General features: G+C 22.3%; 1 long non-coding RNA gene across 1 annotated transcript in view; it reads right to left on the bottom strand.

The window, feature by feature from the left end:
• Nucleotides 1–4383: 4383 nt before the first annotated feature.
• The window catches only part of LOC114935658 (uncharacterized), a 106812-nt gene continuing 104718 nt past the window's right edge, over nt 4384–6477 (bottom strand). Inside the window, exon 7 of the long non-coding RNA XR_014924482.1 lies at nt 4384–4557. This is a non-coding gene — a long non-coding RNA (uncharacterized LOC114935658). The remainder of the gene's footprint in view (nt 4558–6477) is intronic.

Here is a 6477-nt window from a genome sequence, read left to right as displayed (position 1 = left end):
TTTCAGTTGTTTGGGACAGTTTTAGTTATAGATATACGGCGTTTGGGGCAGCCTTCTAGTGATGCAAGTATCAAATAAGATTTTTCTAATTAGACGCCTAGGGCAGGCGAAAGGTCTGAGATATTGCAGACTAAAATGCTACAAAAGCGAATGCTGTTAATTTGAATGTGTAATAGACCCAAAAAAATACTTTTTCTAATTGTATAGGCGCCACGGGCAAGCCAAAAATCTGCGCTATTACAGACGAAAACGCTATAATAGCGAATAATTTTAGTTTGGATACGTAATAGGCCAAACAAAATTAATTTTTGTAATTGGATGCAGGCGTCTAGGGCAAGCCAAAATTCAGCGCTATTAGCAGCCGATGTTCTAATTCAGCGCTTATGGCAGCTTTTATACAGCGCCTGAGCAGCCGATTAATTTTTTTTTATTTTTCCGGATCTGTAAAATAAAAAAGTTATATAAATACATTATAAATTATTTTAATAAACATATGCAAAGATTCAAAATTATTACACTAATTAAACAATACTTCAGAAACTGCAGTTAAAAAGAAATGAAATTACATCTGTTCATTTTTCTTTTGTATAGTACTTGTAATTCACGTAATCACATTAACACGTCAAAATAGTATTTATTTATTATTATTGTAAATAAATCATCAATGCAGTAGAACTAAAATTTCTTAAAATTAAAAATCATAACCGAAAATTTGAAGTAAATCTAATTTTTTTATAAATAAAAACATTTTATTTTTTTTTTAATATATCGATTCTTTACAATATTTGATTCAATAATCTTACCTCAAGATTTTTATGCACAAAATGATGAATACCAATCGAAGTTAAATGCCTATCTTTGTTTTCCCTTTAAACTAAATAACTTTTGTCTGAAATTTTCCTATATACTTTCGAGATATATAATAAGTACAAAATTTACTTATGAAATAGGTATTTCTGTACAAACAAGATTTATAAATACAGGATTTACTTACAGATTAAACAAGAATTTTTAAGAGGCATTGATGATTTATTGATAATAAAACTTCCTACGACATTTAAATAAACTTGTTAAATATGCAAGACGAAAAAATGTTTCAAACAAACACCATAGGATTTGAAGAAAGACAGATGATGCTGATATTCATTTGACCTTGCAGAGATCTTGAAAATTCCTGTTAACGTTAACTCACTAAACATGAAATATACATGCAATGTTTCAAATTGTTTCATTCAGATTTCAAATGATACATTGTACGTATTTGTTTTTGATATAATTCATAAATGTTACAATTGAAATATTTCATCATAGTATATATTAGAAATATTTCAAATGAAATATCTCAATAGATATGTATTTAAAACATTCCAAAGTTATCGTTTTAGGTATATTTACAAAATAATAGTAAAATAAATATTTCAAATGAAATATCTCAATTGGTGCGTATATGCAATATTCCGAAAGTAACGTTTTAGGTATATTTACAAAATAATAGTAAAATAAATATTTCAAATTAAATATCTCAATTGATATATATTTGAAATATTTGAAAAATTTTATGTACACGATTAGATAATCGCTTACATAATTTGGAAAATGGCAATCACGTATTACATTCAAATTGTGTTTATTTATTATAAATAAATTATTAGAGAGAAATATTGAAAAATATTGAATAACATAATTAGAATACGCTGTATATAAATATTTATTTAAATGGTCTTGTTTTAAAATTGTATTATTATTTAAATGCTTAGAATGTATATATTTTGTTATTATGTATTTATTTATATATTTATATTTTTTTTATATTGAAAAGATTCATTTTTCTTTTTCCTTTTTTTAAATTAATAAATTTTATTAAATATTTGTTTGCCAATTAAACAAAAATGTAATCGTACACCAGCAATTACTTTTCAAAATATTATTTTTCTTGTGTGTGAATAGTTTCATATAATATCTGGATTGCAAATATATATTGTTAATAATAATAGTTTTGTTGCATATCTATTATGCATATAATTTGGAAATAATATAATTTAATAATTAAAAATTGCAAACAGACTAATATATTCACATATTTATATTTATTATATTATATCTGCACATATTCATATTGATGAGATAATTGTTTATTATATAAAATCATGTGCGTGATAATTAAATATTTTCTATGCAATCAAATTAATAAGGAATATAATGATTTAACATGATTATATTCTAAATCTGTTGGTGAAAACGTTACGTGTAACAAATATATACAATTAAAGTTATTAAAATTTTATTATTTTTGTAAAATATCATTTACTTTGTAGAATACTTGAAAATATTACAATTCTATTTCTTAATAATAAATTAATTAAATTTAATAAAGGAAATAAAACATTTTATCGCGTGTTCTGATATTGGACTTATTAACCATAGCGTGTAATTAAATATTATAGGTCTACGCTTATTGTGATAAAGCTATTTGATTGTTAATTGAGGGAAATATAACCTAAGAGCTTTGGACATTCACATTCCACAGTAATCAAAGAGTTAGGATTATCAATTTTCTTTAAGGTAACGTATTGATAGTTTGTTCATTACTTGTCATAATGCAAATACAATTTGACTTTATCACTTTATAATTATTAAAAATCGTTTTAGAGTGAATCTTGTGTAACAAGCTTTTTTTGGTTTTCTTCGGAATTTTTTATAAAGAACTCATAAATGTTTTGTATATGTAGAAAAAATTTTATTTTAAAAAAGGTAAAAAAAGTTGTTAAGTCCGCGTCAAAAACTATATCTCCAAAATCTTACAGAATCTTAAAACATATCTAAAAATTGCGCTAAGCAAAAATAAAACCTTATTAAAATATTTTAATTTAAAAAAGTTGCACAAAATAGTTGTTTTAATTTCTTATAAAAATAATGAATTTAAAATACATACTGACATTAAAACTTGGGACAAAAAAGATATAAACATTACAAACTTGCGACAAGAAGAAATAAAAAAAACATTAAAAATTTGCGAAAGAAAGTAGAACAATTTAATTTAAAAACTTAGCACTGCTAAGCTAAACAATAATTTAACAATTGTAATTGTTGTATTATACTATACAATTGAAATTTTAATTGAAGTAATATGCAATAATGACATTAGCAATGCTAAGTTTTTAAATTAATTTTTTTTGTCGCAAGTCTTTAATGTTTATATTTTTGTTATCGCAAGTTTTTAATGTCATTATATAATTTAAATACATTATTTTTCAGATATGTTTTAAGATTCTGTAAGATTTTGAAGATATAGTTTTTGACGCGGACTTAACATCTTTTTTTACCTTTTTTAAAATGAAATTTTTTGTACATATACATTTATGAGTTCTTTATAAAAAATTCCGAAGAAAACCAAAAAAAGGTTGTTACACAAGATTCACTCTAAAACGATTTTTAATAATTATAAAGTGATAAAGTCAAATTGTATTTGCATTATGACAAGTAATGAACAAACTATCAATACGTTACCTTAAAGAAAATTGATAATCCTAACTCTTTGATTACTGTGGAATGTGAATGTCCAAAGCTCTTAGGTTATATTTCCGTCAATTAACAATCAAAGAGCTTTATCACAATAAGCGTAGACCTATAATATTTAATTACACGCTATGGTTAATAAGTCCAATATCAGAACACGATAAAATGTTTTATTTCCTTTATTAAATTTAATTAATTTATTATTAAGAAATAGAATTGTAATATTTTCAAGTATTCTACAAAGTAAATGATATTTTACAAAAATAATAAAATTTTAATATAATAACTTTAATTGTATATATTTGTTACACGTAACGTTTTCACCAACAGATTTAGAATATAATCATATTAAATCATTATATTCCTTATTAATTTGATTGCATAGAAAATATTTAATTATCACGCACATGATTTTATATAATAAACAATTATCTCATCAATATGAATATGTGCAGATATAATATAATAAATATAAATATGTGAATATATTAGTCTGTTTGCAATTTTTAATTATTAAATTATATTATTTCCAAATTATATGCATAATAGATATGCAACAAAACTATTATTATTAACAATATATATTTGCAATCCAGATATTATATGAAACTATTCACACACAAGAAAAATAATATTTTGAAAAGTAATTGCTGGTGTACGATTACATTTTTGTTTAATTGGCAAACAAATATTTAATAAAATTTATTAATTTAAAAAAAGGAAAAAGAAAAATGAATCTTTTCAATATAAAAAAAATATAAATATATAAATAAATACATAATAACAAAATATATACATTCTAAGCATTTAAATAATAATACAATTTTAAAACAAGACCATTTAAATAAATATTTATATACAGCGTATTCTAATTATGTTATTCAATATTTTTCAATCTTTCTCTCTAATAATTTATTTATAATAAATAAAAAAATTTGAATGTAATATGTAAAAACATTGTGAAATGGTTACCTAGTTGAATGCAGAAATGTTCTCCAGAAGGAAACTGTATGGTTACACTTCGTTGTATTACCAAACTTCCTGCAATATTTACATTTGATTAATAATTTTGAATTATAATATATATTGTATATATATATGTACAACACATTTTATTATAACATATTATACATTTATTATTTTAGAACAAATGAAAAAAAATTCGAGAAATATATATTAACATTAAATATAATTAAATTAAATATAATAAAATGTATAATGAGAGAGAGAGAGAGAGAATTGAAAATATTTTGAATAAAAATATGGTTTAAAAAACGTAAATTATTTATTATTTATATTGTAACTATTACGTACAATAACTTTGCTAGAACCAAGGAAAAGATATATATTATTGAAATTCAGTCATATTAATATCATCAATCAAACATCTTCGATTAAAATTTAAATTGTATTAATCGTTACACATGTTAATTAATTAATGGAAATAAAGAAATTATATCGATTTTCTTAAGTCAATCATTAATGGAAGAGATTCGCATTAAATTTGCTATATTTAATCGTCAATTAAATATTTTTTAATTGTTTCTACTCAAATCAATTGTCAATTGAATTGTCTTCGATTGAATCTGTTTTTTTCAATCGTCAATTAAAGTACATCTAATTAAAATTAACTCATATTAATCGTTAATTAAAAAACTTTTAATTAAATTTGCTTGTATTAATTGTTAATCGATCGTTCTCCGATTAATTTCGTTTATATCAATTGTCAATTAAATAATCTTTAATTGACTTCGATCATATTAATTGTTAATTAAACGATCTTCGATTAATCTAATTTATATCAATCGTCATTGTAACGAAATCTATTTAATCTTTCGAAAATTAATCGTCAATTAAAAATATTTTAATTAAATCTGTTCATATCATTTGTTTAATTATAAAAAATTTAATTGATATTTTGCCATCTCTGATACTCAGTAAACACGATCATTTACGAAACAATTACATAATAATCTATATATGTATATGTTATAGATCGGCGAAACAAAACAATGACGTATCATTTATGTCAATAACGTAATGAATTTGTTATGCTATTTTGGTGTTACTTTGTTATGTAACATTTATGTATTTTGGTTAATGTAAATGTGTATACTCTAAAAGTTTCGTAAATACTACGTAATTTTAATGACATAATTGTAACGTTATGTTAAATAAGTAACATTAATATTATTTTGTTGATATCAATGTATATATTCTGTAAGAACCTTATTATAACTATTATATAATTATAATAACGAAATTGCGATGTCACATTAAATAAAAAAAATATCGCAATTTTGTTATTATACTGTATGTAATGATTATAATAAAGTTTTTACAGAATGTATACATTGATGTCAACAAAATAATGTTACGTATTTAATATAACATTACAATTAGTTATTAGAATTATGTAGCATTTACGAAACTTTTAGGATATACACATTTACATTAACCAAAATACATAAATGTTACGTATTTAACATAACGTTACAATTATGTCATTAAAATTACGTAGTATTTACGAAACTTTTAGAGTATATACATTTACATTAACCAAAATACATAAACGTTACGTATTTAACATAACGTTACAATTATGTCATTAAAATTACGTATTATTTACGAAACTATTAGAGTATACACATTTACATTAACCAAAATACATAAATACATATATATAATAGTGTAACGCCAAAATTACATAACAATTTTATGTAACAATTATAGATTCATTACGTTATTGACATAAACGATACGTCACAGTTATGCAATAATTGCTAGTTTCTTCTTTAACCGTTACGCGGTGTACGATTCTCTATCTATCTCGCATTCAAATTTCAGTCAGGAAAGTTTAAAGTTGATGAAATTGACGGTAACATCTGTGTTAATATAGAATTAAATTTTCTCATGTTGAGATCATGTCACAAAGAATAATGAGATTATCATAATGATAAG

The sequence above is a fragment of the Nylanderia fulva genome, unplaced genomic scaffold (genome assembly GCF_048542155.1).
Source record: "Nylanderia fulva isolate GAGA-0341 unplaced genomic scaffold, ASM4854215v1 Scaffold18, whole genome shotgun sequence".
Lineage (NCBI taxonomy): Eukaryota > Metazoa > Arthropoda > Insecta > Hymenoptera > Formicidae > Nylanderia > Nylanderia fulva.
The sequence above is the reverse complement of the archived record's forward strand: the minus strand, read 5'-3'. Positions and strand labels throughout refer to the sequence as shown.